The following is a 23,006-nucleotide window of genomic DNA, read 5'->3' as shown; positions in this document are numbered from 1 at the left end:
ATAACCCCCCTTTGAGAACCTCTCTTAATGGAAATAGACCAATCTCTTTATCCCATTCTTTTTGGATTTTTATCTTCTACAGCCTTTCTCACGTATTTTTAGGAAGAATCAGGAGAGGGCTTTCTTCTAACTGATTTTTTAGTGTTTCAATAAAGTGATTCCTTTAGAGAGTTTCCTTAAGCAGCCGGAGCTGTGGTTACCAAGGGAATGGAGCTCAGGGCAGGACGGGGAGGCTCGGCACAGCTCAGGGTCTGGGGGCTCCAAAGGCGGGGTCTGCAGCCGGGATGGCCCGAGGGGATCGGCACAGCTCAGGGTCTGGGGGCTCCAGAGGCGGGGTCTGTGGCTGGGATCGCCCGAGGGGATCGGCACAGCTCAGGGTCTGGGGGCTCCAAAGGCGGGGTCTGTGGCTGGGATCGCCCGAGGGGATCGGCCCAGCTCAGGGTCTGGGGGCTCCAGAGGCGGGGTCTGTGGCTGGGATGGCCCGAGGGGATCGGCACAGCTCAGGGTCTGGGGGCTCCAGAGGCGGGGTCTGCAGCCGGGATGGCCCGAAGGGCTCGGCACAGCTCAGGGTCTGGGGGCTCCAGAGGCGGGGTCTGTGGCTGGGATCGCCCGAGGGGCTGTTCCTGTGCAGACCGAGCTGGAGCGGGGATCGCCCTCACTCGGCTCACGGGGGCTGATCCGGCAGAGACAAAGCCGGGACTGACCCCGGCTGCAGCGGCGGGAGCCGACAGAGTCAGGGCAGCCGGGGATGGGACAGACGGGACCCCCTCGGTGCGATCAGCGCGGTAACCACGGTGCACACGGCAGGACAGACCCCCACCCCCGGCAAGAACGCGGGCCAGGCGGCCGGACCGGGACAGACGGACCGGGACAGACGGACCGGGACAGCCGGACTGTGCCGGAGCCGGCACAGGGGCTGGGAGGGCTGGTGCGAACGAGTGGGGGAACGAACGGGAATGGATGAGGTAATTTGTTCTCAGCTCTATACTTTCCCCGTTTTGCTTTTTGGGTGCTTTGAAATGGTCGACGAGCTAACTGACGACCTTCTCATATTGTTTTGCTCATCACCCTTTTATTTATCTTTTGGCAAATTATACATGTTTCAGGTACTTGTTTTTTTACTCTAAAAGTCTCAATGCACCCATAGTTCTTTTAAAAAATGATCACACCTAGCCTGTGTATCCCACCGGGCTTTTTGATACACGTCCTCTGCTATTCCCTCGTAAGCGTTTTATTATCTAATTGTCTTCCATATCAAGATGTTTCTATTTCCCCGATTTATCTTGTTCGCCACAATCTTGTTTTAATTCCCCCCCCTTTTTTTTTCTTCATTTGGAGTTAATATTAACTCTTTCAGCTCTATTTTCTGCTGCATCTTTAGCTTCTTGATCTGCCAGTTATTTATTTTATTTCTTCTTATTTCTAGGTCTTTACCTTTTGGTGTCGTTTAATATGTACTATTGCTATGTCTCTTAGGTAATTGTAATGCCTCTAAAACCTCGAAAATAAGTTTCTCATGTACTAATCTTTTTCTTCTTTAATTAAGCAATCTCCCTTTTAAAATTTTTCTTAAGGTATGTGCTACTCTAAAGGCATACCTTGAATCAATATATAACTCTTTTGTGTTAAATTTTCTAATGCTGTTTTTAAGTATATAATTCACAAGTTTGCATGTTTTTTCTCATCAACTTCTGCATACCCTGTATTTTGCAAGGAGTTGTATTTCTGTTTGTTAACATAACTCCCAAAGTGCTGTCTTGGGGTATTTCTGTTGGTATTTTTTTTCTGCTTTTCTTTTCCTGTATCCACCTTACTGAATTTCTGTCTCATTTTTCAGTTTTCTATCTATTCGTCCCCTGCTTCTGTTTTTCACTTTTTACTAACAACTTAAATACCACTTTTCTTTCAACTACTTACACCCAAAAAAACCCCTTTTTCTCACACTGCTTTTCAATACAATCCAACTCCCTCCAAGGAGATACGGTAAGGCTTAAAATGCACAATCGACATTACCTATACTTTCATTCGTCTACATTCACTCACTTTTATTTCTCATTCACTTTCACACATTCCTTCACACTCTCAAGACACAGAGTGGATCCTTATTGCTAGGAAATCACAGGTCCTTGTGGCCCCCTCTTTCGCTTTGGGGTTTACCTCCAGGTCTCAGTGTCACCAGGCCCCCTAGAAGGGCCCTGACTCTGGCTGCCTCTGGTGCCCGTTCCCCTGTGAGGCTGTCTGCGTGTCTTTCACACTCTTCAGCTACGGCCCCTCACACGCCCAGGGAACGCTAGCTTGGTTCGCAGGTCACTCGCTCCTCTTGGGCCCAGAAGCCCCCACCCAGCCGGGAGCTGCAGCCTGGTGTGCAGGTCACTCGCTCTTTCCACACCTCCCCCTTCCCACCTGCCCAGGAAGTTGAGGCTGGCTCTGTGTGTGTCTCACTCTCACACACCACAAAACAAAAATAAGGTACCTTTTACTTTCACATCGCCTATTACAAGTTTAGGTGTTACTGGCCAGTCCCGGTGCTATTGGATATCCCTCAACCCAGCTGTGTTATCCAACCCCAAATGCTCTTGGGCAATTTTTCCCTCAATCCTGTCGTGTTGTCCAACCCCAGATGCTCTCGGGTAATTTTCCTTCAATCCAGCTGTGTTGTTCAACCTCAGATGCTCTTGGGCATTTTCTGTCCCTCAACCCAGCGGTGTGGTACAACTACAGATGCTCTTTGGCATTTAATTTGTTCTGCTGTGTTGTCCAACCCTGGATGTTCTTGGGCATTTTTTTATCCCCCAATCTAGCTGTGTTGTCCCACCCTGAGTGTTCTCGGGCATATCCTCACTCGGAGAGAATTCTGCTCAACCCTGCTCTTGGATGCTCTTGGAATATAAATCCCTCAACCCAGCAGGTTTTAGGAGCCCCTCCTGTCCTGTTTCCTAGTGGATTGGGCTAGGAAACCTTGCTCCCCACCACCGAGGGGTCCAACCCCTCCCTGAGACCCAGTCCCAGTCACCCCCGGGGATTCTTTCACTCTCTTATGAGTCGCTTTGTCTCTTTACTGGCCGCTTTTCCAGCGAAAAGTCGGAAACGCAGCGTGGGAGACTCCGCACTCACTTGGCAGGTCTGGGACAACCAGCCCGCCTCTCATTCACACACATTCATCCCCCCGTACCTGCCCCCCGAGAAATACTTACCAATCCTTTTTCCTTCCCGGGTTCTTCGTGCGCACTACTACTCTTAGGGGGCAAATTACAGCAGTTGTAGGGACCCTTTTCCCGTTCTCTTTGTTTTATTGTCTCCTTTTGTCCACAGATCGTAACCTGCGTCTGTCGGTCACTTCAGGGGAAGCAGAGCGAGGCTGCCAAAGAGGGCAGGGCGCGCCTTCCCCACTCTGACTCTCCCAAAGCACCGGCAGCGAGGAGTTAGTAACCATCCTCTGCTACCAAATTGTGAAAAACGCCAATCACTTGTTTTTAAAATTTTTAAAGTTTAATAGTAATAAGATGGTTATATAGTAACACAATTAGAGTAATAACAATTTGGACAAATTGAATTAAGACAATATGAGACAATAAAAACAAAGAGTTATGGACGTCCAGGTACCTTTTTCTGGGCATCACGGGCCCAAAAAAGGACCCCTGGTAACAAAGGATTAACCCTTAAAAACAACAGCCCGTTGCATATTCATACACTTCATACATGATGCATAAATTCCATTCAAACACAGGATTCTGTCTGACCAGTGTCAACTTCTTCCCTCTAATCCTAATAGCACCTCCAAGGTGGGAAGAAGTTTGTTTCTTCTGATAAGAAGGCCATAAATTCTTTTTCTCTGAAAGATCTAGGTGTCCTGTGGCTGTTATCTCGCTGCAAGTCCTTTCTTTTAAACAAAGCATCTTACATAGCATAGTTCTATTTTAACAATTTTTATAACCTAAAACTATATTTAACACAGTACTTAAGAAAATTAATACAGCATTGCTTTCTAATACAACACATATAATATTCATTTTAATATTTGTGAAAAGCCAATCATAAAATACATGCATTTTTCAAACCCCATTCCTGGACATCAGGGCTCTCTGCTCCCCTTTTCCCGGCCATCCCATGGCTCCCAGCCTCCAGACTGGCCATTGGCTTGACCCTGGGATGCCCTGGAATGCCTTGGTCCCCCATTCCTGCCTTTCCCAGCCCCCAACCCCAGCTGTGTGCAAAACCAGAGACCCCCTGAACTCCTCGTTCTCGAACATCCCTGGTGTCCCCACCCTTGTCCCCCCTTTTTGGGAAACCCTGGACTCCCCTTTCCTGGGCTCAAGGACCCCCTGGAACTCCCTTCTACCTCTCCACGTCCCTGCCCCTGTCTCCTGTCCCTCAGCTGTCCCCTGTCCCTCGGCTCTGTGGGGCCCAGGGTGGCAGCAGGAGCCAGGGCAGCCCTGGGGGAGAACAACCCTGAGCCCCAGCCAGTCCAGTTCCCCCCAGGTCACTCCCAGCATGGGCCCTGTGGCTCCCAGTCACCCCCAGGATGGTCCCAGTCACTTCCAGTTACACTCAGTGTGATCCCAGTATCATCCCAGTCACTCCCAGTATGATCCCAGGTGTTCCCATTCAGCCCTACTATAGTTCCAGACACTCCCAGTATGGTTCCAGTCCTTCCCAGTATGATTCCAGGATGAACCCAGTCACTCTCAGTACAGTGCCATTTGCCCCCAGTATGGTCCCAGTCACTCCAAGTCACCCAGTAGGATTCCAGTCACGCCCAGTAGGATTCCAGTCAATCCCAGATACTCCCAGTATTATTCCAGTGACTTCCTTTATGGTTCTTTTGTGATTCCAGTCACTCCTGGTCTCTCCCAGTACATCCCAGTTGTCCCTAATGTGTTTCCACTCACTCCCAGTTGCTCCCAGTAGCTTCCGGTATGATTCCATTTGCTCACAGCCACTCCCAGTCACCTCCAGCATGATTCCAGTCATTTCCTGTATATCCCAGTTGCCCCAACATGGTCCCAATTGCCCTCAGCCTGCCCCTAGTCACTTCCAGTATGATTCCAGAAGGATCCCAGTCACCCTCAGTGTGGTGCCAGTTGCTCCCAGTATGATCCCATTGGTCCCCAGCATGTCCCCATTTCCTCCCAGTGTGATCCCAGTTGCCTCTAGCACAGACCCAGTCCCTCCCAGTATGATCCTACTCTGATGCCATGATGATCCCAGTTGCTCCCAGCTTGGTCCTAGCTGCTCCCAGTTGCTCCCAGTCTGATCCCAGTTGTTCCCAGTGGCCCCTGTGTTATGTTTGGGAATGGGAGGAAATGTAGGGAAGTGATGCAAAGTTTTTTGTGTATCTGACAGTCTGTTGAGCTGCTGAAAAGCTAGACACGCTTTTGTGAAACACACATGGTAAAGACCAAAAAATTCAGAAACTTTTCTTTTCTTTGTTGGTCGGCAGGGAGGTGCTGGGTTTCGGTTTGGGCTTCAGCTCTGTGTCTGGGCTGGGCTGGGCCGTCTTGCTGTAGGCTGGGCTTCTTTTCTATTTCCTGGGCTGCTTGCTGGCTTCTCTCTCCATGGGCTCTGGTTTGGCCGGGCTGGGCTTCAGCAGCTGCCGGGCAAGGAGACAGGGGAGGCTGCGGAGCTTTAGCCAGAGCAGGGCTGGCTGTGGCTGCGAAGATCTCGCTGTCAGGCTGCTGCTTCTTCTTCTTAGCCTGGCTGAGACCAGAGACTTCTGTGGCTGGTGTAGAAAACTAAACACTAACTACAAAGCTGATCTGAACACAACTGAGCCACAGCTTTCTGTTAGTAGTTATTGGTGGGTTAGGTAGGCTTCAGGCGTGATGTTAACTTTTTCAGTGCTTCAGTCTTCTTCTGAGTGAGAGAAAAGAACAACATGCACGTATATTAAAAACAAGATGAAGATATTAAAGGTAATAAAGAAGAAGGTAAGTAAGTCCCAGATGGGAGGGGGAGAAGATGCTTTGTTTTTAGAGCTGAAATCCTCTTGTAAGCTACAAAGAAAAGACTCTTTTCCCTTATAACACATAAAACTATAAGGAAATGAAAGTGTTTGAATTGATATTAGGTAAAGGCTTCTATGTTAAAGTAAGCAGATGTTGAAATAGCTGTAATCTCATGAGAAGTTTGCACAAAGAAAGAGCACAGTCTTGTGCTTCTAAAAATGAAGATCTGTGCTCCCAGAGATGAAGATGATTTTAGAGATAGATAATGAGAACTTTTGCCTTTGAACAGCTCATCTTTAAAACAATATTCCATCAATCAACATAGCCCGTCTCCAAGCTGTGGGAAGGTTTGTAGAAATAAGAAAGATTTTACGATAGCAAGGTTCCCCTGGCAGTTGTTATTCATGACAAAATTGAGAACCACGAGAAAACTGTTTTTTTCCTTTTGTAGAAAAGTCTCCATAACTTTATCAAGAGGGACTTCTCTCCCTAAGTGAACTAAAAAAAGACTCTTTGAGAGGTAGTAAACTGACTAGAAATCTTAAGTTTAGTTTCTTTACATTGTCAGTGAGAAAGAAAAAGTTGTGGGGAGAAGTATTCTAAAAAGTTTGCTTTGATTCTTACTACCTTTTTTTTTCTTTTTACTTACTATTATTAAAATTTTTCTTTCTACCCTTTTAAAGTTTTGAGCCTGCTTTACCTTTCTCCTAATCCTATCTCACAACCAAAAATAAGTGTATTAGTAATAAACCAACACCAAACCCACCACATTCTTTAGTGCATTAGCCAAAAAAAATCTCAAAATTAAAGAGATCTTATATTAGCAAACCAAAACCACGACACCCTAGCACAGACCCAGTCACTCCCAGTATGACCCCGGTAGGAATCCACTGTGATCCCAGTCTTCCCAGTTGCCCCCAATGTAGACTCAGTGACTCCAGTCACTCTCAGTGTGTTCCCAGTCATCCCCAGTATGGTTGCAGTCACTCCCAGTATATCCCAGTGGGTCCCACTATGATCCCTTTTGCCCCAGTTCTGGCCCTGCTGAGTCCCAGTGTGCTCTGATCCTGCTCCCAGTGGGTCCCAGTGCTGGGCACGGTGAATCCCAGGGTGTCCTGGTGTATCCTGGAGTATCCTGGTGTGTCTTGGTATGTCCCGGTGTATCCCAGTATATCCCAGTGTGTCCCAGTGTATCCCAGTGTGTCCCGGTGTGTCCCAGTGTATCCCAGTTTATCCTGGTGTATCCCAGTGTATCCTGCCTGGTGTATCCCGGTGTCCCAGTCCATCCCAGCCTGTCCCAGTCCATCCCGGTCCGTTCCCTTCACTGGCAGTGACTGGGATCATACTGGTGGAAAGTGGAATCTTACTGGGCCAAGTGGATGTGACTGGGAATGACTGTGAGTATGCTGAAGGCAACTGGGATATACTGGGAGTGTCTGTAACCATGCTGGGGGTGTCTGGGAACACACTGAGAGTCCCAGCAGGTCCAAGGACACCGTGGTGGCACTATGGAACCTCATGGAACCAAGGGGATCATTGTGGCACCCCTGGAGCCCATGGAACCAAGGGGCCTTGGTGACACAGCGTGGCTTCATGGAACCCAGAGACCATTATGGTTCTGTGGGGCCTGATGGAACCATGGAGACCATTGGGACCCTTCAGGGCCTCGTGTCACCAAGGGGGCATTATGGCACCTCAGGGACACATGGAAGCAAGGGACCATTGGGTCTCATGGAACTGAGGGAACGTGGAACAGGCCTGGCTGGCTTGGCCTCCCAGGGGCCACCGGACAGCTCTGGCTGATGTTGGAATGTCAAAGGCTGCCTTTCATCAGCTCCTGGGGCACTGCGGCTCTGTGCTTTCCTTGCTGTGAAAACAACTGTCAATCTCTTCTAATTACTCATGGCCAGAACTGGGATTTCAACTCCAAATTTTTCCCATAGGAATATTGCCAGGACAAGTGTGGCAGGCAATGTTTTCAGGAGAGTCACCTCCCATCTGTCCCCAAAACACTGGGGAAGGCTCCGTGCTTTCCTCCCTATGAGAAAGAACTGTCCTACTTCTCCAGGCATGCATGGCTGAGATTGGTCTTCCACCTCCAGAATTCCCTAAATCCAAAGACTGCTCCCAAAAAAAATCTGCCATTCCTGACAAGTCTGGCTGGCCTTGGCCTAGCGAGACTCTCACCTGCCTTCCAAACACTGAGGCTCTGTGCTTTCCTTCCTATGGAACAAAACTGTCCTTCTCAGCCAGGTGCCCATGGCCACAACTGGGATTTCACTTCCAGCATTCCCTGTTGTGACAGACTGGAGGAGATTGTTGGCTCTAAACATTTTGTGTGGGGGGGAGGAAGGGGCAGGTCCAGCCTTGCCCTGCCCTGGAGCCCCAATCCCCCCAGCCTCTATCCCAGCCCAGCAGTGGCTGCCAGTCCCTGGCACAGCACAGGCAATGCTCCACAGCCACCTCTGCAGCCCCAGCCCAGCTCCTGAGGGACCAAATGAGCCCAAGGCCCACCTGGGGGAAGGGCCCAGAGAGACCAAGGGGTATTGAAGGCTGACCACAAGGCAAGCACACATCTTGACCCTGCCTCCTGTTGTAATTTCTATCTGAACACTGCTGGAATCCAGCAGTTGGTAACTCTGTGTGTGCTCCTCTGTATCTTTTCAGCCAACAAAGCCAAGGGAAGGCACAGTTCCATCAAATGCAAAAGTCATTCCTCTGCTGGATATTAAATCCACTTTCCACAGCAGACAGCCTCAGAGCAATGGAAAGCACCTTCTGTGCCCAGCACAGATCCCAAGGTCCCCCCAAACCCTCCCTGCCCCAATTCTGCCCAGATTTGCTCTTTGCACACACGAGTCACACACTGAAGTCAGGAGCTCCCTCCATGCCCAGAGGGAGGAAAAGAGAGAAAGGGGATGAAGAGCTCTCCTGTGCAGAGCCAAGGTCCAAGTGCTCTGGGATGTCCCAGCAGCATCTGACATGTCCACCATCCCCCAGAGATTTCCGCACAGGAACAGTTTTAGACAAAGGCAAAAGAAAAGGCAATTCTGTGAGATATAAACACAATCAAGATGTTGACTAATATGATATTTATTTCAGCTTCAGAAAGATTGGGCAATTCCCTGAAGCTCAAAGCATGAAACCAGTCAGCTGAAGGGCACTTGAATGACCAGAAAGCACCGGGAGGATTGCTGAGGATTTTTTGGAGGACAATGGACATATGTAACATGTTCACAATCCAGCCTTCATAGAACCTGAGTGAGGTCACCATGCCCTTGAAGGACACAAAAGAAGGAGAACACGCTCAGCAGCAGACGATTCAGGATGCAAAGGCAGACAAGAAAACCACAGCGAGATGCATGAAGAAGAAAGACTAACTAAAATTAACTGAAATATCAAAATGCGTGCGTAAAAAGGATTTAACCAATCATGTGTCGACGGAAGGGAACCAGGACATCAGTTTGATCATCACAGGCTCAATTTTATTGATCAGTACGGCGGGTTAAATACAGTTAATAATGAGCTTCATACATATTGCAAAAGTTGAGCTCAGGATTGGTCAGCTTGCATATCAGCACCTACGCCTACTTCTACATTCCTATGGTTCTACTTTTGATACTTTCTACATATTCTTAGGATGTATTCAGGACTAATCTCAACTCCCTATCCTCATGTTGCAGCAAGGTCACTGCTGACTCTTCCTTTCAGCTTGCTGACTGCTGACTTTTCTCCTTCAGTTTAACCAGTGGCATTATATCAGTGTGGCCTTTCTCAGCTAACCAATTATTAATAATGCTCTCCACATTTCCCCCATTTTCTTCTTGTGCAAGGAGATTAGTTTGCCATGTTTTTGCTATTGTACGGCTGACCATGTTTTGGATACAGTTAAAGATACAAGGCAAAATAAGCAAAAACAGTAAGATTACACCCAGCAGTCCTATAGCATAGATCACAAGGTTCCTCAGCCACGGTCCGAGTCCCAAGCCTTTAAGCCATTCGTCAATTCCTAAACCGTCTTCTTCCTTAAGTTTGTGAAGTCCCTGTTGTAATTCTTTTATCTTAGTGTGAATGGACACCGAATGATCAGACAGATTCATGCAACACATTCCCTCGAACTCTTCACATCCATGCCCTTGTGCTAAGAGCAAAAAATCTACAGCAGCTCTATTTTGCAAAACAGCATGGTTAACAATTTGCACATCTGCAGTTAGCATGTCTAGAATTTGTGATGTCTTGTTCAGCTCATTCTTTGCCCAGCATCCTAATTGTTTTGCCAAATTCATGGCTTTATTGGCAGATCCTCCTGGTAAGATAGTTGAAACCACCACCTGTTTGAATGTGCCCCAAAACCGTGGATCTCCTATCTTGCTGCAGTCTAAGTCATGTATGCTACGTTTTCTCCTGTTTGAATTTTGACTCAGCTGCATTAGCAAGGACACATTAGTGTGAAACAATGACAATTTTCCCAAAAAACAGGGTCCACCCTGTGGTTTAGCTGGTATACCATTCCATGCCCTGTCTCCACAAATCAAAAATATTCCTGTGGGTAATTTCATTGGTGCTGTGATATTTGTGCCGTTACATTGACTGTAATGCTGTGGAGAGAATTCACTCACATTCAGGGATGAATCTAGGGTGGCCCATGTTTCTTTAGGTTGGTTTAAATTCTGAGCACCCAAAAGTTTGAAGCTAAACCATCCACCAGCTGTAGTGTTAGATATGCTGGCATTTGTACTTCCAAAAAGATCCAATTCTTCAGGAGGAGAATGCAAAGAGGTGTTAAGTGATTGGATTAGTAAGCATTGACGATAGCCATCACTCTGACCTGCAGTATACCCTTGTTGCACCGGCAATGTGAGGTTTGACATGTTAGACATACATAAGGTTTGATTGTTTATCAAACTGCAAAATTCTCCAGGAGACCACACCGGAAGTCCCACCAGGCATGTTCGAAATGGGTTAGTGACTCCTCCAAGACTAAGACAAAGTGATGATTGGTTAGTTTGATTAGCCAGTGTTACCCATAAATTTTCCCTTGGTTGACTAAAGTGTGTTACTCCTACTGCCTCACTTGCTACAGCATTGAGCAGTATAACAAAAACAAACCTCATTTTTCTTTCTGCTTGCTTTGCTTCTCCTTTTCTTCCTTCTGCTTACGTTGTTTTTTTTTTTGTTTTTTTTTTTTTTTTCTTCGCTGTCTTTTCCCTGGTTTGCTAGATTGTCTATTGTAAGGCTGAGTCAATTCTTGAATATACTGATCTAATTCTAAATCAGCATCCTTGCTCACAAGTATAGCACGAGGTAAGTTTGAAGGCAAATCAGCTTTGCAGCGAGCTGCTATGATGCGTGAGGCTTTAGTAATTTCAAATATTCTAAGGTTTTCCTGTATCTTCCACCTAAGATATGCTATAACCACTTGTTCTGCACTCTCAAAGAGCTGTAATCCTGTCCGTCCTGGCAGGCCAGTACTTTGTTCAAGAGCTCTAACCCAGATATGATTTCGAATCCACTTTCCAAAACAAGATGTACACCATAAATATCCCAATGACCTCTGTGGATACCAATAAACCTGATTACAATCTGCACAATGCAAAGCTACCCATGCATAGCATTTATCTTTATCCTTTTTGCAAACATAACAAGGAAGCGAATGTAAGTTAGGACCAGTATAAAATTCTGGTTCTTCAACCCAAAGCAACCAATTCAATGGTGGTGATCGCAAAGCCTCTTCAGCCTTTTTACTATATGAGGCTAACAGCTCAAGGTCTTTCTTTAACACAAGGTGTATCTTATTTCGTAATCGTAGTTCTTGTTCGTTATCCTCCTCAACAACTATATCTTCCTGAGGGTCCCACAACTGTAAAAGTGTTCTAATCATAGAAAATTAATTAGCAATCACTGATACCCCTATTCAAATGAGACCGTTCTCTTTTTTGCCTTCTTTTTCTTATCTGTCTTCAATCTTGCTGCTCCTAATTTCACTGGTCCTGCCACTTTCAAACTTAATTTTTGCAACTTATCAATGCAGCAATCTAATGGTCCATCAGGATCCCCTTGGAAGGGTCCTACAACTGAATGCTGTGTTAAAGGCACTAATTTCCTACACCTTATAGAAACTATACGTGATTTACTTTGAACCTTAATTCTATTCACAATACATTGTATTTCCCATCGATAATAAGCAAGAACCTTCTGTTCAGGAGACTCATAAAGATTTAAAGCTATATATGCGTTTTGCCCTGTTTGTCTCCTTAATTCATCTTGCCAGCTTTTTCCCCACGTATGCTCGTGTTCACAAGTATGACACCACAAATCCCGTAATAATGATTGTTCTATCCAAAAAGTTCTTTTACAACCCCCACAACGTAGAGCTATCCAGGCAGCACAATGTGGATTGTGACAGTCAAGGCAATGTAGTTTCGCTGGATCTGTTAAGTGAAAAGTTGATATTGAGTCAATGAAACCAATCAACTCCTGGGCCGTCCGGTAGTGACGTGTCAGTGCTCTGTCCACCGCTTCCGAGTACCCCTTCAATTGAAACAGTAGTGGTTGTAGGACTAGAAGCAGTTTCTTCCCCAGTCGCTCCTTGTCCTCCTCCGTAAGGCGATCCACCAGAGGCTGCATCAAAAACAGGTTTAGTCCACTTAGCAGGCACCCACAAAGGCCCTGTAGGTGAGGAAACACAAAGATACCCCCGACCCCAATATAATACTTTTGCAGGTTTTTCCCATAATCCTGTACTTGGGTTCTTATACTTAACCCAGACCTCTGTTTCCTTAGTATTTTCCTGACCTGACCTCGGATGATGTTTCATTGCAGCGGGGGTATCATCTTCCCCAAAAATGCATAAATGGTTAATCACATACAAAAGCTTAGCCAAACATGCTTGTGGATCTGCCAAATCTTGATGTTTTTCAATATACTGCTTAAGGGTACCGTTTGCTCTTTCCCGTAAAGCTTTCCTTAACTGTATCAGTAACTCATACAATCGTTTATTATTCACTTCCTTAATTGCTGCTTCCTCTATTCGTTTGACTACTCCTGCAACATACATAGAGTCTGTGACCACATTTAAAGGCTCCTGTAAGTTGGACACCGCCCACACTACTGGTAACAATTCCAAAGTTTGTAAGCTATCTGCAGGGTCTGCTGTGAGGAGTTGATGCTTCCATTGTCCTTTTTCTTGCCAGGTAACAGCAGCACGCCTTGATTTCTTTCCTGCATCTGTAAAAGCTGTAATAGCTCCTTCTATGGGGTTTTCTTCTCTCAAAGGTCGAGTGATCCAGTTCCATTCTGTCATCCATTGCAAAACTCTAGGCACTAATTTACTAGTCTCCACTTTAGCAGGTGACATCAATAATGCTTCTTGTAAATTCTTTGAATTTATCAAGTACCAGTCCAAGGTTTCTTTTTCCATAGGCAATCTAATATTAGCAGGTTCTCTACCATCCACTTCAAGAATTCTGAGACGCCCCTTTTTGATTAATGCAGCCAATTGTTCAATTTTTGAAGATATTGTTTTCTTGTGCTGTAGTGGTGGTGACAACCATTCCAACACCCGTATCTCCCCTGTTTTCTTTTGCAACTGAGAGAGCACCAAGCAAGTGTCAAGGGCTATTCCAGATAGTAAGGTCAATGGGGTGGTCGAGTTGTCGACGAGACACATACCCTTGCTGTACACAGTTACTAATTTGCTGCAAAGCAAGATGATGCTCCTTTGTCAGGTGTACAGGAGTAGTAGGGTCCACGCCTTTTAACAAAGGCCGTAGGGCTTCTAATAAGTGATTTGGTATTCCCACAATAGGCTTCAGCCACTGTAAGTCTCCCAGGAACTTCTGTGCATCATGTAGAGTTTTAATGTCCAATTGTAATTCCAATTTTTGTGGTATCACTATTTGATCCGTCAAAGTCCATCCCAAATATTTCCAGGGCTTTGTAGTCTGAATTTTCTCTGCAGCAATAACAAGTGAATATGCAGCAAGAGTATTTTTAATGGTGTTAATCTGTAAAGAGGAGAATGGCTGTTGCTGTGCAAACAAAATATCGTCCATGTAATGATATATTATAGTTGCTGGCCATTTACGACGTAGTGGCTGTAATGCAGCATCAACATAAAGCTGACATAAAGTGGGGGAGTTGCGCATGCCCTGCGGAAGAGATGTCCATTCAAATCTTTTATCTGGTTCCCCACGATTTATTGCTGGTAAAGTAAAAGCAAATCTCTTCATGTCATCAGGATGCAGGCCAATAGTGAAAAAACAATCCTTTAGGTCAATAATTAAAAGTGGCCAGTGTTCTGGAATCATAGCTGGATTTGGAAGACCAGGCTGTAAGGCCCCCATTGGTTCCATTTGGTCATTTACAGCCCTCAAATCATGTATCAAACGATATTTCCCTGATTTCTTTTTGATTACAAAAATAGGTGTATTCCAAGGGCTTGTGGACAGTCGTAGGTACCCTTTCGTATATTGTTCCTGTACCAATTCATGGGCATGCATAAGACTCTCCCCTTTTAATGGCCAATGCTTAACCACCACCGGTGTATCCGTTTTCCAGGTGAGTGGAATGGAGAAAGTCCAAGCAATGGCAATTACCACGAAGGGTGCTGATTAGTTAACACCACTCCCAATTGTGTTAAAATGTCCCTTCCAATTAAGCAGGAAACTGTAGGAGGCAGTTGAACAATTGAAAACACAGCAGATATTTGTTGATTCTCAATGCACACAGACAAAGACGGCGACCTGCTTGCCAATGTAAATCCTCCCACTCCTGTGAGCATGTTTGATGAGGGAAATAGAGGCCAATGTTGTGGCCATGCTTCTGGAGAAATGATGCTAGTATCTGCTCCTGTATCCAATAATCCATAAAGGGTTATGCTTTGATGCCCATAGGTAATTTCAACCTTTTGTTTTGGTCTATTTTGTAAATCCACAGTTAAAAGGGTAACACCAGTAGAGCCAAAACCTTTTTCATCCCGTGCTTGCCCAGTAAATGATTGTATTCCTGATGTCATTTGTGACAGTGGTACCAATTGTGCAATGCGTTGTCCTTTTGTAAGTTTAATCGGAGGATAAAGGGTGTAAGCCATAATTTGTATGTCCCCTGTAAAGTCCGCATCGATAACACCAGGCAAAACAAATAATCCCAACATAGTTATAGAGGAACGTCCCAGCAATAATGCTCCACATGTTTGTCCATTTAATAAAAGAGGACCCTTTATTCCAGTGGGTATCCTCTCAGGCCGGTTCGTCATTAGTGTGAGGTCTACTGCTGCTGATAAGTCCAAGCCGAGGCTCCCGGTTGTTGCGGGTTGCAGACAGGAGGTGGCAGCGATGTCACGGCAGCAGCTGGTGTCTCCGATGTCAGGGCGGCAACTTGTGTCTGTCCCTCATTGCCGCATCGGTAACACTTGATGAATGGTCTCGAGCCTCTTTACGTGACTGCCAGTGAGCCGCTTTGGAGAGGAGCAAGAGCAGCTAACACCTGATTTTGAGTAGACTATGCTTTTGCAACCCTAATCCTAATTCCTTTAAGGCTTCTGCTATAAATGCCTGTGAAGCTGTTGGCATTAATGCCATTCGCTCTAATGCTTCCTCAATAGTCCAGTTTGCCCCTAAAGTAGCTAACACTCTTTGGGTTGCTGGATTGCTATTTTGCAAGGCACACGTTTTCAATAGCGCTCTGCAACACCAGCCCGATCTATAGCAGTAGCTGCTCTATCGATAAAATTTCCAAATGATTCTTCTCTACCTTGTTTAATGCCCATATAAGCCGGTAACCCTCCTGGCTCTTTAACCATGTCTATTGCAGCATGCACTAACTGCATAGACTCTCTAAGTTTATCTTCTCCCGATATCATCTGTGCCTCTGAATGTAAAAATGCCCCTAAGCCAATCAGCTCCTTTACTGTTACTCCATGTAATGGGTCATGTGCATTAAACAATAACTGCTGATGCTGAGTGAATATCAACCAAACTATTCCTCTTAAATCATTAAGACATAAAACCTGAGTATTAAAAAGATAATCTAACATTTGCTTAACAGGTTCACTTTTTACTCCAAACTGACTAACCGTAGAACGTAGCTGAGTTAACAGCTTCCAATCTAAGGGAGTATATTCTGCTATATTATGCGTAAGGTTCCCCTGTGCATCATACTATGGTGTGTATGTAACTGGACATGCAAGACTAGAAGCTATTTCCACCGCCTCACCATCCCCCATTTGCATTACTTCTTTCGCCAAAGCAGCCCAAGCTTCCCTCCTCTGTTTAGCCATCTCCCCCCATGGATCACGGTGTGCCCCTGGGATGGGATCTGGCCCTTTAAGGGTGCTATGCTGCTGGCGCTTTGGTACAGACCCCGAGCTTTCGCACAGGGAAGGCAGTGGAGCAGAGGCTGGCTCGCGCGGGGGAAGCGGCCCCCCCGCTGGAGCTGACAGTGAAACCGGAGCCGGCCCACCCAGGGGAAGTGGCGGAGGCAAAGCTGGCGGCGGAGGCGAAGTTGGCTTGCTCCAACCCCCACCATCCAACCCACCTGAAGCTGGTGGCGGAGGCAAAGCTGGCTTGCTCTTACCCCCACCATCCGACCCGCCTGAAGCTGGTGGCGGAGGCAAAGCTGGCTTGCTCTTACCCCCACCATCCGACTCGCCCTCCCCCTCTGACAGGAAAGGTGCAGACGGTTCCACTGCGCCTATAGGAAAATCCTCCACACCACTTTGCTGGGGACTCTTAGGCATAAGTACCTTAGTTACAGAAGGTGCCCGGGGATCATCTTCACGACCATACCCTATATTCCTCTTATGAGCTTCTGTTGCCGTTTCTGCTGCCTTTCTCTCAGAGACCTGCTGAAGTAACGTGTTATACACCACCCACCATAACTTCCCGAATTTCTTTGCTGACTTATCATCGTCTAGTATTGTATCCCACAATATTTCCCCAAACTTCTTCCACTCTGCTAGCTCATGAACTGTATGAGGATTAGAAAAGATACCCTTAGCATGGCCATAAGCTAATAACTCTGGTAGCTCCTTTTTTAAATCTATCCCTTTTATCCCACGCCGCTCTAAATAGGCGGTAAATAAATCATATGCCGCTTGCCTATCCATACCTATTAATCAGCGCGCGCTGTTGCAGCTCTCCAGGCTCCGGCGGACACGTATAGGCTTAAGTCACAGTTGTGAACCTTAAGGGTGCTTCAAATTCCGGCACCGTCCCAGCTGCAAGGACCCAAACCCAACTTCCTCGACCGTGGCGTAATCCCTTTTTCTTTTAATCCGAGAAAAAGGGCAGAGATTCAGTTATGCCCGCATTCTCCACCATTTGTCGACGGAAGGGAACCAGGACATCATTTTGATCATCACAGGCTCGATTTTATTGATCAGTACGGCGGGTTAAATACAGTTCATAATGAGCTTCATACATATTGCAAAAGTTGAGCTCAGGATTGGTCAGCTTACATATCAGCACCTATGCCTACTTCTACATTGCTATGGTTCTACTTTTGATACTTTCTACATATTCTTAGGATATATTCAGGACTAATCTCAACTCCCTATCCTCATGTTGCAGCAAGGTCGCTGCTGACTCTTCCTTTCAGCTTGCTGACTGCTGACTTTTCTCCTTCAGCTTAACCAGTGGCATTATATCAGTGTGGCCTTTCTCAGCTAACCAATTATTAATACTACTCTCCACACCTGTAGCCTACTTACAGTAGTCGTTGAATATCTCTGGTGCATCCAAGACCCGTTCTGGCTTTGAGGGAATATATCTGCTCTTCTTCCTGCTCAATCCAGGTGCCATTTTCTGACTGTAGAGCACTTTCAGGTTATTCTGATAGTCTGTGTGCAGGGGAACAGGTTTGTTAACCTGAGTTAGTTTCCTCCCAGCTGAGTGCTGCTCACCCAACTAGGAATCCCTTGGAGTGAAAATAAAGTCCTAAGAGAAACACTCACAAGCCTGCAGTGCACTAAAATCACTGGCAGAATGAACTGCTGAGCAGGGGTGAGCTACAATTTCCTCATTCATGGAAACAAATTCAACAAACACTTGGGTTTTTGAATCCCATTATATTTAGTTGCAGTTTAAGCTAGAAAGTGCACAGCAGAGGCTTTGATGCTCTTACAGACTTCATGAACGTTTGGAACCTGCAGTACCGGTAACTGTCACCGACATCTTTCCATAAAAATCCTTTCTTTAGGATTTTTCCCCCTTCTGAGAAGCTGTGGCCTCAGCAACAAAAGGTAAACAATGGTTATCTGCTGCTGGGGAATGCAACAGGTGGATGCATGATCAGTCTTGGGTGAATGTTTGGATTTACTGACCACTCACAGCGGAGCTGGGTCTCACCCTCTGCTGAGAAACAGCCCTTTGTTTATTCATTCTTTTCCTATTCTTAGCTTAGCTAGCTTCTGAGAACTTTCCTTCTATTTCTTTTAGTATAGTAATAATGTAATATATATCATAAAATATTAAATCAAGCCTTCTGAACATGAGGTCAAGATTCTCATCTCTCTCTCCACCCTGAAGACCCTTGCAAGCCCTGTAACAGGTGACCAACTGGCAGTCATAGCAACTCTCCTAAATAAATTCACTTTAACTGTTATGCCCTCCCTCGACCTCAGGAACCTTAAGAAAGGAGACTCCAGCCTGTACAGCTCTCAGAAACCAGTTGATTTCTCCTGTGACCACACACAGAGCCTCTGTGTTGCTGTTCCCCTGACCTGATCCCTCCTGCTGATTCAGCTCACACGGAGCCTGTATCATACCTTCTGGAGCATTCTGTGGTTTTCCTCTGAGGTGGAGGATCTTTGCCTCTTCCACATCAAAACCATTCAGATTCACTGCCCAGGCTTTCTGTTGCTCCTACAGAGACAAATCACCCTCAGTGCAATGCATTTAAAACAATTCCCACACTACAATTTAAACAGACATCTAAGTCCCCTTCTCTTAGAATCTGAAGATGTTTGACTGTGCTGCAAGGGTCAGTCACACAGAGGCAGGTCAAAGCAGTTTTCCTCAGACTTTCATACATTGTCCTGCTCACATTTTCAAACAATGGCAAATTCAGTGTCATTGCCAGAGGGAAAAGCCACAGCCAAAAAGCGACCAAATGCTTCATAAACAGATTTCAGAACACAGTGTAAAACATTCCAGAAGTGTTCCCTGTGGAGACCTTGTCCTAGAATAGCTACCACCAGCAGTTTCACTTTGCATAGGCTTACAGCTTTGTGTTTTTGTTGCCTGCTACATTTTAAAGCCTCGTTAGTCAAAAGCTAAATTTTGCTACCAGAAGCAGCATAGGCTTCGAGTGCATGGCAGTCTCTACAGCTTCAGTCTCATCCTAGGCTCCTGAAGCCCAGAGCTGCAAGTAGTGATGGCTGGGACTTGTCAGTGCCGTGTGCCCCCTTGATAGAACCTATTGTTCACTGCTCTGTAAAGGGGCAGGAAGGAGTAGCGGTTGTTTAAGTAATTGTAACTTAGCAACATGCTCACCTTCTTGGTAGGGGAATCCTCAGCAGGGTCATTCTCTTTGGTTAGGAGGAAATTTGCCATCTCCATCTGCATAGTGCTGCGTTTGGGAATGTAGCGATCCCCCCCAGCCTTTGTGGGGGTGCTTTGAATTTTGGATCCAGATTTACCTGCATTCACATATGAAAATATTGTCTTACAGCTATTTAACAGCCTGTATTCGAGCTTTCACGGGAGCAAACCCAACACTCTTCCACATCACACCCACCAGACAAGTAGGACTCTGAGGTCTCATGCCACCCAGTCCCAACTAACTTATATTTTCCTCACTGCCACCAAGTTGGTTAGGGACTGTGTGGTGCAACTCCTTGGGTCTAGTGCAACAATTCCAGAGTCCAGAGATAAGGGGAAGATACAAAAACGGTCACAGGATGTAAAGCTGTCAGCTGACAGTCCTGCCCACACTCGTCCTAGCATCCAGCTGTGCCAGCAAGGCTCAGCTGGGTGAACAGCAGCTCGCCAGCCCCAGTGCTCAGACCTCTGCCCCTCATGCTGGCAAGGAGGTGGGTGGCTGTCAGGAGCACAGCCCACCTCCTCCTGCCTGAGCAGCAGCCGGTAGGGCAGCGTGGCAGGGAGCCCAGGGCCCCGTGGCTACGGACAAGCAGCCTGGGCGAGGTCCCGCACTCAACCTCTGCCGCCGGTGGCCGGCGCTCACCGGGTGTCTTGGATGGCGTCTTGCTGGGGCTGTGGGAGCGACATGCCGGCTTTATGGGGGACATGCCGACGGGGCTGGGCCCGGGGCCGCTCTCCTTGGCCTTGCGCTGCCATGGCGCAGGCGGCGCGTTCGGGATCAGCGTGTCCAGCTTCAGCAGCCCGTGCAGGTCCGCCTCGAACAGGAACTGCGCCGTGGTCCTGCGGGCGGGCAGGGTGAGCCGTGCCCACCGGCCGGGCTGAGCCTACTCCAACAGGCCCCGCCGGCCTCCCCACCACCGGACCGTGCAAGCGCTCCAGCTGCTCCTCCCCACTAAGGGACACCCCCACTATCCACAGCCGCTCCTCGGGACACCCCATCAGCCGATACGCCCTCCCTCCGCTTCTCGGGGGTCCTTGATCAGGCAGCACCCCTTCCAGCCGCTCTTTGGGGCTTCTTCCGATAAGCAACATTCTCCCTTCCCCTGCCTTTCAAGGGCAATCTCGTCCCTGCTCTTTCTCCTCCCCACCGTGCTTTGCCTCTGCCCAGTGCCCCTGGGGCTGCTCTTGGCCAGGCAGCCTCAGTGGGAGCCAGCACTGGCTGCAGCCCCAGCGGGCCCCCGGGACAAGGCCCAGCATTTAGGAGGCCAATGAAAGCTCTGGGCAGCAGCAGAACCCTCAGCAGAGTTCTTTGGACAATCAAGGACTGGCCACCCCTACACTGCAACCTCACTGGGAATGTTTTCTGTCTGACGTAGACTTTCAAAAGAAGCTCTTTGAGGGAAAGGTGAACTAAACACTCACCCTTTTCTCTTCCAGCAAGTCCAACTTCGGACAGAGCATAAGATGAAGATCAGCTCCAAGACAAGCAGGCCTGCCAGTAACCCTAGCCAGAAGCCTGTTCCCTGACAGAAACCCCTTCCAAGGCCCTTCTGGGAATCAGGAACATGTGCTGTGGTTCCAGCTGCACCTGTGGGAGCAATGGGGAGCGTCAGCCCGTGCTGTGCTGCACTGCTGAGCTGGCAGCACGGTGGATGCGGGCAGGACATTCTCCGTTTCCCCCAGAGCTGGGGCCTGCAGGGACCTTGCCACCCCGTGGCACAGGCTGTGCCACCCAACAAAGCCCAGCAGGCCGAGAGGAGAGCCCGGGCGCAGCAGGAAGCTGAGAGAAGGCCCTGCTCTAGAACGGAGGGAGTTCCACCAGAAGCAAACAAAGATGGTAATTTGAAGACATTCCCACTGTGCTCAAAATTTGTCTGAGAAGATTAGGACGTGAGCTTGTCATAAATCCCAGGAAATAACTGGGAAAAGGTTTTACGTATGTTGGTTGTGACTAGGTACAAAGCTCCTGTGGGAAAAGAGCCTCTGCAGCAGGCTGGCTGGCTGAAGGGGTCTTACTTCTTCCTAGAATAAAGATTACCACTGAAATGCAATTTTATTTTTTATTGTATAAGGGGAAAATATTTTCCAGACCTCTAAAACCAGTTTCAAAAATACAGATGTGTTGTGGAAAAAGGAATGAAACATATGAGGATTTCTCTACACAAGAGATATTTCTAAATATTTTTAAAAATGAAAAGTGAAGACAAAATTAGGTCATTTTTTTGGATTCTAAAACTACTTTAAAAAATCTTTAAGTACTATAGGAATTGGGAAGAAATATTTGGGGGTGTCTGTCTACAGAAAAAATATTTTGAAATATTTCTACAAATTTCTAATATCTAAAAGTGAAAAATTAAGAAAATGAGGTTGCTTTTTCTCGGGAGCCCCATGCTGCTGCCTGCCCACTGGGCTCCCCCAGCCCTCGGGACCCCGCCGCTGGTCACAGCAGCCCCTGCCTGGCTCCTGCCTGCCCACACCGTGGGCATCCACGGCTGCTCCTGGCCATGGAGCTCAGCCAGTGGTGCTGCCGGCCGGGCTTTGCTGCTGCTGCCACCCAAACACTGGGGTGACGGCACCTTCCCTTTAGTGCAACTAAAGAAAGGGCCATCACCTGGCCTGGCAGAGAGCGGGGATAACTTCAGTGTTGTTTAGAGGGCAGGCCCAGGGGGCTCAGGGGCAGAGGAAGGGACATGTTGGACTCAGGAGGGGCAGGAGGGTGCTGGGCTGCTCCTGGGGTCTATAGAAGAAGTCGGGACAGGACAGAGGAGGATTAAAAAAGAGATGGAAGTAGCTTGGGGATATACATGGGGAGAGGAGGTGGCAGTGGGATATCCAGGAGAATAGGAGATTTCCTTGTCGATGGCTGTTCTGCAGTCTTCTTCTCAGAACTCATGACAGGGATGCCCAGGCCCTTCTAACTGCTGGAGGAGGTGCTCCTGCTGTTTGGGTGTGACATGCAGCCACCATCTTAAAACTCCTGTCCAGAGGTGGAACTGTGGAAAGAAGAGGTGGCTGGGGCCCCAGCTGCCAGTGGCACACAGGGAGCCTCCTGCACAGCCGGGCCCAGAGCTGGCAAGGCTCCCCAGCACGGCTGGAGCTGCTGGCACAGCTTGGCCCAGCTGCACAGCTGTCCCTCAAGGCCCCGGCCCACAGGGCACGGCTCTGGGCAGGCTCCCTGGCCAGGAGCGGGCCCCAGAGCGCCTCTGCCTTTCAAGGGCAATCTCGTCCCTGCTCTTTCTCCTCCCCACCGTGCTTTGCCTCTGCCCAGTGCCCCTGGGGCTGCTCTTGGCCAGGCAGCCTCAGTGGGAGCCAGCACTGGCTGCAGCCCCAGTGGGCCCCCCCAGGACAAGGCCCAGCATTTAGGAGGCCAATGAAAGCTCTGGGCAGCAGCAGAACCCTCAGCAGAGTTCTTTGGACAATCAAGGACTGGCCACCCCTACACTGCAACCTCACTGGGAATGTTTTCTGTCTGACGTAGACTTTCAAAAGAAGCTGTTTGAGGGAAAGGTGAACTAAACAC

This window comes from Melospiza melodia, chromosome 7 (genome assembly GCF_035770615.1).
Source record: "Melospiza melodia melodia isolate bMelMel2 chromosome 7, bMelMel2.pri, whole genome shotgun sequence".
Lineage (NCBI taxonomy): Eukaryota > Metazoa > Chordata > Aves > Passeriformes > Passerellidae > Melospiza > Melospiza melodia.
The sequence above is the reverse complement of the archived record's forward strand: the minus strand, read 5'-3'. Positions refer to the sequence as shown.